The following is a 12,343-nucleotide window of genomic DNA, read 5'->3' on the forward strand; positions in this document are numbered from 1 at the left end:
AAAAAATCCCCCCCAATAAACCCTGGGATTCCTGAAGACATTTTATCCTCGGCTCCAGGGGAGGAAGAGGACGGCACGGACTCAGCCGTCCTGGGCGTCATCGTGGGCGTGATGGGCGTGGTGGTGGTCCTGGCCGCGGGTGCCATCATCCTCAGCCTCCGGTCCCGCTCGCGCCTCACCACCATACCCCTACTCACCCTTCGGAGGCCACTAGATTACCTTCCGGAGGAGGAGGAGGTGGTGGGGGAGGAGGAGGAGGAGGCGAGGCAGCCTCGGATTCCGGAGGGCTAGATCATCCTGACCTCCTCGAAGCCGAGTCTCACGTCCTTCCTTCCACTGGTTACCGCGCCACTGAAGTGACTCAGGCGGTGAGTAGATCTCTCTCTCTCTCTCTCTCTCTCTCTCTCTCTCTCTCTCTCTCTCTTTACTGGTAGAAAGTTGTATTTCGTATATCTGTTTTTTTTTTTTTTTTGGTAAAAACCAGAAAGCTTATTGTATCGTCAGACACTTGTGAATCTATCTCTCTCTCTCTCTCTCTCTCTCTCTCTCTCTCTCTCTCTCTCTCTCTCTCTCTCTCTCTCTCTCTCTCTATCATTAAATGTTCCCCATGTCTTTTATGCAAAACCATAACATTCATATTTATAATTTTAAAACCAGTTATCAGTTCACATGCATGTGACTCTCTCTCTCTCTCTCTCTCTCTCTCTCTCTCTCTCGTTTATTTAATTTCGTCCATTCTTCATTATTGCTGTTCTGAGCCTTTTCCCTTTTTGGTGTGAATATTTTATTATTATTATTATTATTATTATTTTATTATTATTATTATTATTATTATTATATCTCTTCCAGCTCCTCTCCACAAGCCGCCCAATCGAAGAGGAGATGATGAACACCCTCCCAGCGAGCGCCTCCGTGTCCCCAACCGCCCATCTGGAGTACCTGTCCTGCGAGGGGGGCCCGACTCCCTCTCCCCGACTCTCAGGCCCCACGCGAGACTCTACGTCCGCGCCGAGGGACATACTGGCCAGCAAGAGAGCTTCCTCTGAAAAGGCTCCTCCTCCTCCTCCTCATCCTCCTCCGAAGGCGCTGCTGTCTAGATATATCACGAATTCGTCATGGTCGTCGTCGTCATGTCCTTGTTTTGCATTTCGTCCTTTCGTCTGTTTCTTCTTCTTCTTCTTCTTCTTCTTCTCCTCCTCTCTCTTATTTCCCTTCTTTCCGAGTCGCGTCCTTTCTGGTTCTTCCTTCTTCGTCATGTCCTTGTTTCACATTTTGTCTTCTCTCTGGTTCTTCCTTCTTCTGTTCTTTGTGTCTGTGAGTTCTCCTCCATCCTCTGCCAGGTGCTTTTTTGGCCCGTTTATTCCTCGGGATAAATGTGAGAAGCGTCTGTGCTGGCTGGGATACTTTCAAGGTAGAAACAGGGCAGGTTTTGTCTACTGGGACACTTTTGGGATTATAACATGGTAGTCTTTGTTTATTGGGACACTTGTAGGGTAAAGACAAGACACAACTTTGTCTATTGGGACACTTTTGGGGGTAAAAATAAGGCAGTTTTTGTCTATTGGGACACTTGTAGGGTAAAGCCAAGACAGTTTTTATCTGTTGGGACACTTTTAGGATAAAAACAAGTCAGTTTTTGTCTATTGGGACACTTTTGGGTTGAATAGAAGGCAGTTTTTGTCTATTGGGACACTTATGGAATTAAAACAAGGCTCTGTCTGTCTATTGGGACACTTTTTGCAGTAAAGACAAGAAAGTTTGTCTATTGGGACACTGCAGTAAAAACAAGACACTTTTCAGATAAAATCCAAACCATTTCTATTCAACAGAACACACTTGGGGTAAAACAAAGACGTTTTCTGTTCGCTGGGGACTTTTGGGGGTTAAAACAAAGTCGTTTCCATCTACTGGGACACACAAATACACATTCACATACACTCACATACAAGTACACAGAGGTAATCCTATAATTTACCCTTGGAATGTCTACGTAAATCTTCATTGTTGTCAGGGCTCGTTCGCTGTCGAAAACCCCCTCTCCCGTCTTCCTCAATGGTACTGTTCTCTACACTACTTTTTTGATAACCAGAGCTATGTGACGGCGCACCTCTATTCGTAAACGCTTCTTATTCTTCTCCTTCTGAATCTGCTTCTCCTTGTTGTAAATACGAAAAGAAAGTGACAAATATAAATAAACTTTACTGCGGTTCGCGGTTACGAACTCTCGATACGACTCTGTACCGACGAAAAAAAAATAATTCCTTGAGATAATTGTTTTTCTTTTATATATATTTTCAAGGCGAGCATTGTTTATATGAGCACTTTTTTCCGTGTAAGCGTATAGGTAGGAGATTAAAATATTCATATGACGAAGAAAAACAAATTTAAAAAACCAAATATGTTACGGGAAACGTTATTTGGTAACAAATGCTTTCTCCAACTACGAATGGACATATACAGATTAACACGTATATTATTGTTATAATATTCACTACATAAAAATCATCTTGGCAACCTGCATATAATATCATAATCCTCACATAATAAAAGATATCGCAACAAACAGTTTATTTTCATACTTGGATTCAAAACCAGACAAATAATGCAGAAGAGAAACAGACAAATGAATTTGTGTACACAAACGTATCTCTGCTTTTTTTTTCCTCAAAAGCAAAGAACACTTTCATTTCCGTTTGAATCAACAAAATTGAAAACTCACAGATATTTCAAAAGAGATTGTTTTGGACTGGAAAAAGGGGGCAAAACTGTTTTTGACACTGTTTCAAATAATTCCGTGTAACTTCTCAGTTCTTTATGTTTGCCTTTGCTGAAATATTGGCTCGTGCATTGTTTTTGCTTTACATGGGTTAATTAGAATGCATAAACAGGTTTTGATTTAGGCCATGAAAGTAATTAGCATTTGGTTTTATACTTCTGATAGCATGACAGATATTAGGTAAATTGCATACAGTGTATATACATATACATAAATATATATATATATATATATATATATATATTATATATATATATATATATATATATATATATGACTGGTAAAGGTGTTCTGTAACAACAGAATTCCATCTAATAAAAGGAGCCCATAAAAACACCAAAATGTAGAGAGAAAAGTACTATATTTCAGAGAACTGCTGTCTCTCTCTTCAGGTATATGAATGAGAAAAGTTTACAGAAAAAGGTGGTATTTATACCAAGAGATTCGTCCACAAGTAAGCCAATTTAGGTCACCCCCGCTGATAATCTTCCTTTAATCTTCTTAAGCGTTGGTTGAATGAACACTGCGTCGACGATGTCTGATGTCCAATTCCCTTTTGAGATGTTCATTACCTGCTTCGGGGGTATATGAGATCCCATGCCAGGACTGTGACCAATCTTACATCTGATTTACAGGTAAATCACTTCCCCAGAGATTAATACAACACAAACGGTCAGTTAGGTATGGACAACAGAACTCGGCTATTTTCAATCATATAAATGAACATAACCATAGAATAAACTGGAATATGTCACGTGTAATTTATAGCAGCAACTGCCGGTACAAGAGTCAAATGATGGAATCGGCCTTAATAAAAGAGAAGCAGGTAATGAACATCTCAAAAGGGAATTGGACATCAGACATCGTCGACGCAGTGTTCATTCAACCAACGCTTAAGAAGATTAAAGGAAGATTATCAGCGGGGGTGACCTAAATTGGCTTACTTGTGGACGAATCTCTTGGTATAAATACCACCTTTTCTGTAAACTTTTCTCATTCATATACCTGAAGAGAGAGACAGCAGTCTCTGAAATATAGTACTTTTCTCTCTACATTTTGGTGTTTTTATGGGCTCCTTTTATTAGATATATATCTATATCTATAAATATATATATATATATATATATAGTCTATATTATATCTATATTATATAATAATATATATAATATATATATATATATATATATATAATATAAATATATATAGATATATTCAATATATATATAATATTATTATATATATTATATTATATATACATACACTTCTGCATTCCAAATTTTAAAGATAAGTTTGGCAACGAAAATAAAAACACAAAAATATTCAATAACAAAACTTTATAGAGTCAAACATTTTAGTAGACTTGAGTTGACACAAATCTAAAAAACACTGATTTTTTTCAAGAATTTTTAAATATATATTTTAATGATAAACTATCAATAAATTTCACAAGAAGATAACTCTTAACGTTGCCAAGTTCTACGATATTTTGAAACTTGAAGGTTGCTCTAAGTCCCCAAATGAATTTATCAATGAATTTAGCTGCAACATCCTTAACAATATATCGACATTTCAAATCCTCTTAAAATTTCAAAAACTTATTTTAAAAACTATTTATCACCAAAACAAAAAAATATTTAAATTTAAGGAAGATATTATATAAAAAAAAATCTTATATATCAAAGTATTTGAACCCATGAAAATATTGCTCTAAAAGAAGGTAGGCGAATTATTATTATTAATATTATAAGAATCATAATATTTATCAAATACTTTAAAATGTATTGTGGGTAAATTTTTACCAATGTGATATTACCATAAGAAAGTTAGCTGACAATTCAATATAACATTAGGAATCTGCTCCCAGACACACTGACGAGTCTTTTCCCAACTTTCACAAATTGAGATAGTTGTGTATGTGCAGAGAGAAACATACGCTTGCACAAACACACGTACACAAACACTTGTTCAGTAGACAGGCCGTGCAAGTGTGTATCATATACACAAACACACGTTCAATAGACTGGCATATGAGTGTGTGTATGAAGTGTGTGTTTGTGTGTTTGTGAAGGCTTATGTAACTCACACACATACAGTCTTAATACACCCATTTTTGTGTATGTAACACAAACACACATACGCTCTTAATACATCCATTTTCTGATATTTAACACACATACTTAGTACACCCATTTTTCAAGTATCTAAACAAACAAACACAAGCATAGACACTCTTAATACTACACCCATTTCTCGCGTATAGAACTCAAACACACATACACATAAACACTGAATACACCAAATTTCTCGCGTATTCAAATCCTGGACATTTTACAATCACGAAGTAACCTGAGATCTGTTTTTTTCACAATTTCACAATCACAATTCCTTGTGGTTATGTAACCTCCAAGGACGAACAGATATCTTAGTTTTGTGTGTGTGCGTTTTTCCAGACGAAAGAGGCAATAAGATAAAAAATAAAAGGAATTAAATGGAAAATTTAAAAAAAAGTATTTTCAACATTGCGTCGTCTCCAACTTCGACTAAGATCGAAGTGTCTCCCCCATTGTATAAAGCCCCAAAAAACCCCAGACTTCAATGTTCAGTTTCTTCAACATATATATAAATATAAATATATATATATATTTACCAGCTGCATATCTCTTTCGATTCGTCTGTAGCTTAGCGTTTCTATGTGTGGGAAATTTACGAATGAAATTTCAATAAATAAATTAAAAAAAAAAACTCACGTTTAAATATGTACATAGTATTTTGTGAAATGACGAGGACAAAAAATGACTTAAAAAAAAATTATAAGTGTTTTCTCGATGATCTCTCTTTTTTTTCTGTGTAAATACAATTTTACGTGTAATTTACAAGGAGAAATTATGTATATGTATGTAAATATGCATATTTGTGTATATACATATATGTATATTTGTATATATGTATGTACATATATAATATACATGCAAGTATATGTAAATGTGTGTATAATATATATATATATATATATATATATATATATATAATATATATATATAATATATATATATTATATATATATACACATATATACATATATATATATATATATACATATTATATATATAAATTTATTGTATATATACATATATGTGTATATTTATGTATATATATATAAATATCTAAATGATTTTTCTGAATGGTCACCTGTAACATCATATGGGAATATGACCTTATAAGGTCACTTGGAACCCAGAGACGTGACCTTTCGCCATGCTGTGTCGTGGAAATGTCACATTTTGTGACGTCATGTCATGCAGTGAATGACGTGACCTCAGTGAGGTCAATGATGTCATGGTATTGAGTGGGTTGACCTTTGTGATGTCATGTTATGGGAATTTGGACATAAAAAAAATATGGAATTTTTATGTCCTAAATAGTCGAAATATTTGTCATAAAATCAGTCACTTTTTTGTCATGAAAATTGTTACTTTTTTAATTTCATAAAATTACTGACCTGTTTTATGTCATGAAATTGTTGATATTTTAAGTCAGGATAATATTAACCTATTTTATGTCATAAAAATGGTTACTTTCTTATAATGACTTAAAATTACTGTCCTTTTTTTTTGTCATAAGAATTTGGAGAGTTTGCCACTAAAATGGTGATTTTTATGATGTCATAATAATGGTGAATTTTTATGACGTCATAATATTGTTTATTTTGAAAACATCAAAATATTGACCTTCATTGACATCACAGAAATATAGTGACCTTTCATGACGTCATTCACAATACACCCTCAGAAGAGCCAAATCAGTATAGACCTGACATCTGTGACTTCTTTTCACTATGAAATTTAAAACCTCTCGTGACATATAAAGATAGAAACGTTTCATGAGACTTCACGAAAAAATAGCGACAATTTCTCTTCTGAAAGATATGTATGGTGACAGTGGTGATCTTCAGATACAGAGCGGCTCATTATAATTAGAAATAAAAATGGTGATGATATCGATAATGGTGATGGTGATGAAGATAGTGTACAGTTTTCTGATTGTTATTCGCTATGGTGGAGATACGTGTGTCACTTGATAATTCCAATCTTAGCTCAAAAGAATTTTAAGACTTCCGCCACAATCATCTTTACCAATTATCAAATAATTTCAGTGACAATTGTTATCAATTTCCACAGGGTTTCTAGTTCACTGAAACCCTTGGGACCCTGAATTGATTAAAAAAAATATTTCAACAAAATAGTGATACTTGTCAATTCAAAAATCTGTTGTCAATTCAAAAATCTGTTGTCAATTCAAAAATCTGTTGTCAATTCAAAAATCTGGTGTAAGTTGGAATTGTTGAGTTAGAAGAATGACATATATTGTATCCACCATCTTGCTTGAGGGTAAGATACAGTTCTGTAGCATAACCTATAGATTTCTGTAGAGAAGAATCTGCGTTACATTCCTCAAATTCCTTAATTAATTTATCAGATTTACAGCATAAAAGAATAATCATCTTTCTTTATGGTTTTAATCACTTTGAAACTGATTTCACGTTATTCCCAGTCTTCAGGATTCAGGAGCATTCCAGTGGAGGTTGATTACTGAGTATCTTTTATGAATGTGTATTGTTATTCCCAGTTCAGGAATCAGGAACATTCCAGTAAGTAGTATTACTGAATTCCCATTCAGTAGAACTTTACATCAATAGACTTATGCTATGAATCTGTGTTTTGCCTTCAAACTACACTTCGGAAATGTGATTCTCGTGAGTCGGCTCACTCCACAGTCAAGTGAATGAAAATCTTTATCTTTAAATATCTAAACAATAATTATAGGTGAAATAAGGTGTTAGTGATGAGAGAAATGTATGGAAATAATGTTTTTTTTTTATTACATTTTTAAAAAGCATCTCAAATTATGACTTGTAAAGGCGAATGACATCACTAAAAATTCATGCTTTCAGATTTAAGAAAAACGGGAAAAGTTATGACAAAGGGAACGTATGCACCTGAACGCGTCCTGAGAGAAAGGGAACGTTTTCCCGTCGCGGTTTCGTGCACCTGAACGCGCGTCCTAAGACATCGCAGAGCCTCGTGCCCAAACTAATTACATTTTTCGAACTTTTCTCAAGACATTAAAAGCTCTCCATTTTTTCTCCCAGGAGTTTTCCAAACTCCAGCAGAGATTGTGGAGTGAGCCGGAAAGGTGTGCGTGTGTGTGTGCGTGCGTGTGCGTGTATCGACGTTCCGTAAATATGGAAATAAACAGCGGGTTGTTCAGAAGCTCAAAATAATGGCAATCTTGGGATTCTTGGGCGCGTTCAGCAGGCCTGTGAACCCAACGGAAAGCGGACGTGACGGGTTAAACTTTCTTTTCGCGTTGCAATCCTTCGAGATAGATCGACCTACAGGAACTCGACTCAAACGTTGGCCAAATTCGACCCCCCAAATCGAACACGACGAGTCGTGACGAAAAGTCGTTTCCTACTTTCAGTATTGTTTCAAGGTTCGGTTTTATACGTTGGCTCAATGAACACACCTATCTCTCTCTCTCTCTTTGGGAGTATAGGCCTAGCTGAACAGCCCAATACATGTTATAGTGTTTCTCGTTGTATATACCAAATGTCAAACTTATATTTTTTACATGTTGTTGGTATAATAAAAAGTGAAATTATAGAGTGTGCTTTTATTGCCCCTTTTTAGAGGTTTTTACTTAAAATTACGTAACAAATTCTAAGCATTTTTTTTTTTTCAACGAAAGAGGGTGGTAATAGGTCACCAGTGCTTAATGGAAGACCGTGCTCCTAATGAGACCTGTTTGGAGGTATATGGAAGTGAGGAGAAGCTGTGGAATATGGTAATAACTCTCTCTCTCTCTCTCTCTCTCTCTCTCTCTCTCTCTCTCTCTCTCTCTCTCTCTCTCTCTCTCTTTCTTAGTGCATCGTATGTCTTTTCAAAGTTGACGGACCTATTGGTATTTTTATGTCTAGTTTTAAGTAATATTCATGATATTCATTCTCTCTCTCTCTCTCTCTCTCTCTCTCTCTCTCTCTCTCTCACTATTAGTGGATGATTTTGCTTAAACCTTTCTTTGTAAAACCATAAAACTTAGTTTTAAATTTTCAAATCTACTTAATAGGTAAATTCATTTCTCTCTCTCTCTCTCTCTCTCTCTCTCTCTCTCTCTCTCTCTCTCTCTCTCTCTCTCTCATTAGTGGATGATTCTCCATAAACCTTTTTTTGTAAAACCATAAAACTTAGTCTTGAATTTTCAAATCTACTTAATAGGTAATATTCATCTCTCTCTCTCTCTCTCTCTCTCTCTCTCTCTCTCTCTCTCTCTCTCTCTCTCTCTCTCTGCATTTTAATTCCAGCCCAACATTCCCTTATTTCCCTTAAGGGTCAATCACCCCTTTTAACCTAGCCCGGGGTGTACCTAATTACTTCCCAAATTTATCGTGGGCTAAGGGTCGCTTAGGTCCTTCACCCTCGATTGTTTTTTTTCGAGGGTTGATTTTTTCGGGGGGGGGGGGGGGGGGGTTATGGATGGAGAGAACGGGAGGTGGGGGGGGCTGTTTCCCACTCAAGGGGAAAAACAATGGAACATCTGGGAACATCTCAGAATTCCTTCCCCCTCTTAGAGTCTTCACGTCCCCAAACAAGGCTTTATTTTATTAGCTGGAATTTCCTTTCAACATTGCTCCCCTGTTTGCTGGGAAAGTCGTATAAAAACTCGAGGAAAAAACACACTTGTTTTTTGTGGGGGGGGTCCATCCTGAGTCCTGGTTCAGGCTTGGGGAGGTCTTTGGGTATTTGAAAAAAGTGTGGGAGAAATTCCTTTTTATTCAGGGGTTCATTTTCCTTTTGTTGTGTTCTTATGGTAATCATATGACGAACGTAAAACCGTTTTGACAATTCTAAACCAATGGAGCTATCAAAGTTTGTACGAGTCTATGAACACAAATATAATTCTAAAACCATCAACGATACATATCTTTTAAATAACATTCCCGACACTCAAATAAACCATTTACAACAAATCTCAAGCCCCGTAGATTACGAACCTCAGATGTATTGAAAAAAAAAAAAATCTATTTCCTTTTTTTTTCATTTATTCTCTTCTCAATGTCTCATTTTTCTTAGATGCAGGAAACAGCTGTGATAAAATCACAACATTCTTGAGACTATGAGGGTCAGGCTAACGAGGAAGTAAGGAATATATGTAAGTATAATGAAGAGTAAAAATATTATTGTGAAGACTAAGAATATTCGAGTATCTGAAGATTTAGGCAAACTAATTCTATGGTTAATATCTCTTCTATTGGTACAGTCAACGTTATTTCCAATGACTTATAAAAACAGATGTACTCAGTTAATTCAATATAATGTTTTCATGCACTGAATGTCATCCATACAGTGCATGAAAACAGTCATATTCTCCTCAAAACGTAACTTTACTCAGTCTGCGCATGTGTCGAATTTATAATTGCTAGAATTTTCATTTTTCTTGGTTAGTCTTTCTCAGACTGTGGATATGTCAAGTGTTATAAGTAACTCAAAGTATAACTTCTTAGAATCGTTTTATTTTCGTTTTTTAGGACACTTACAGCTTTTTTTTTTTTTTTTTTTAGAAATGATTGCCTATTTTTTGCTGTCTTCTGAGTAAGTACCAATGGAAAATAATCTATTTTGTATAATAAATTGTTTTGTAGTTAGTATTATCTAATTTTATTTATGTTTACTGTATATTCTTTATTACGTAAAATTGTAATAATTCACTCGGTTTCTGGCATTATTTTGATATACACAACTATTCAGTATCAAAGGTAGTATGGGGGTTAGATATTTCAACCAAATAACATTAAATTTCTAGGAGATCTTCATAAACATATCACATTTTGAAAACACTGGCCAATCGTATGGTTACTATAAATCTGTTTCTCCTGGCACTGAAGATAACAAGATAATTGCTCGTCGAGAAATAAGATTATAAGATATACAAAAAAAAAAGCTCCTCTTTCTCAGAAAATAAGAAGCAATCATCACAAATCACATCCACGGAAGTTAAGATAAACAAACCTTCAGATCCGCCAGAAAAAAATGTAAATAAACAAATCCTCTATGGATGCATTTCACTACTACGAGGCTGAACGAACAACGAATGTATTGTTGTGCATTTTTCCAAAACGCAATTAATCCAACGCTCCCACATCTGCGTATAAGAGAGAGAAAGGTATGATAAAAAAAAAAAAAAAAAAAAAATCTACCTTCAGCTACTAACCATCAATTCCTTCCACCCTCCATACAATCTTAGAAGATTATTATAACCTTTTTTTTAATATATATATATAAAGAAGACGTCCATATTTCCACTCGCATTTATAAACGAGAAGATGGAGCTATGTTTATTACCCTTTTATTTCTCCGAACGGAATCGAGCGGTTCAATTTCAGCGATGTGCCCTTTGAGACTCGTTCCTAAACCCCTTTCCCCTGGCCCCTCACACTCCCCCCCCCCCCCAATCTCTCTATAAAGAATACGCACCCCCCCCCAATTCTCGCCACTCCCCTTCCAGAATAACGCGTTATAATGGCCGTCTGATGGATCGCGCGCGCTATTTATGAAGATTGGTTTCCATCGGGCGACCAGTTAAAACAAAAGAAAGCCGTTAGATTTTCCGTCTGTTTTCCCCCTAACCCTTTGGCTTATGACTTTAATATTTCCTTTAAACTGATGAGACGTTTTATGTTTTATCTTGATAATGCTTTTTTAAGATGATTTGGACGCAGGGAGTCATTCGCGTTTATTCATGTTATGCTTTATTTTACACCGCAGTTATTGCTCTTTAGTTCATATCTTTCGTTATCCTTTATTATTCCCATCATTCGTATCTTTTTTTAAACTTTATTTTCTACCAATTAAATCAGTTACATAAAGATTTATTTGCATTTTGATATAGCGGAAACGCTTCGAGTAAGTGAAATGTTGGTTTCTGATACCGTAGACTTTGTTAACATTTTTATGTTTTCCGTAAATCATAAATCTTTTTCTAAAGTTATCCTAGAGATTATTACAACTGGGACGATTATTGCCCTTCCACAGAATTAGCTGATAATTAGCTCTGTATTCATATAGGTTTTCGTATAGTTTAGATAATTTAAAAGCAAATTATAGACAATCGTACATAAGAAATAGACTATGCTTGGACGCTTGACGTTCAAAAAATGTTTTAGGCAAAATATTATACAATATAAACGATTAACTGCCTAAATTACCGTCATATTTGTTTTATATGGCTCTATAAATGTAATAGCACAGTAATACATATGTTTTACCATCAGGAAATATGAGAATATACACAAAATCTTCGGACACTTTTGGATAACATCTCGCGTAAATTGTAACAGCTCTTTTCACCAAAACTTTCGTCACCTTGTGACCTTTTGTAACCGTCTTTACAGTGTTTATAATAAATCATTCATAAATTACCAAGTAAAATAAGCGATTCATTCGAGAAAAGAAAGCACAAATTCACTTGCTAGCAAAAGCACAAGAGAGAGAAATCAACCAAAGTGCGTGG

General features: G+C 35.3%; 1 pseudogene; it reads left to right on the forward strand.

Annotated features, from left to right (window-relative positions):
• Nucleotides 1–3,014, forward strand: part of LOC135205181 (hemicentin-1-like) — a 74,505-nt pseudogene extending 71,491 nt beyond the window's left edge.
• The last annotated feature ends 9,329 nt before the right edge of the window (nucleotides 3,015–12,343 follow it).

The sequence above is a fragment of the Macrobrachium nipponense genome, chromosome 49 (genome assembly GCF_015104395.2).
Source record: "Macrobrachium nipponense isolate FS-2020 chromosome 49, ASM1510439v2, whole genome shotgun sequence".
Taxonomy (NCBI): domain Eukaryota; kingdom Metazoa; phylum Arthropoda; class Malacostraca; order Decapoda; family Palaemonidae; genus Macrobrachium; species Macrobrachium nipponense.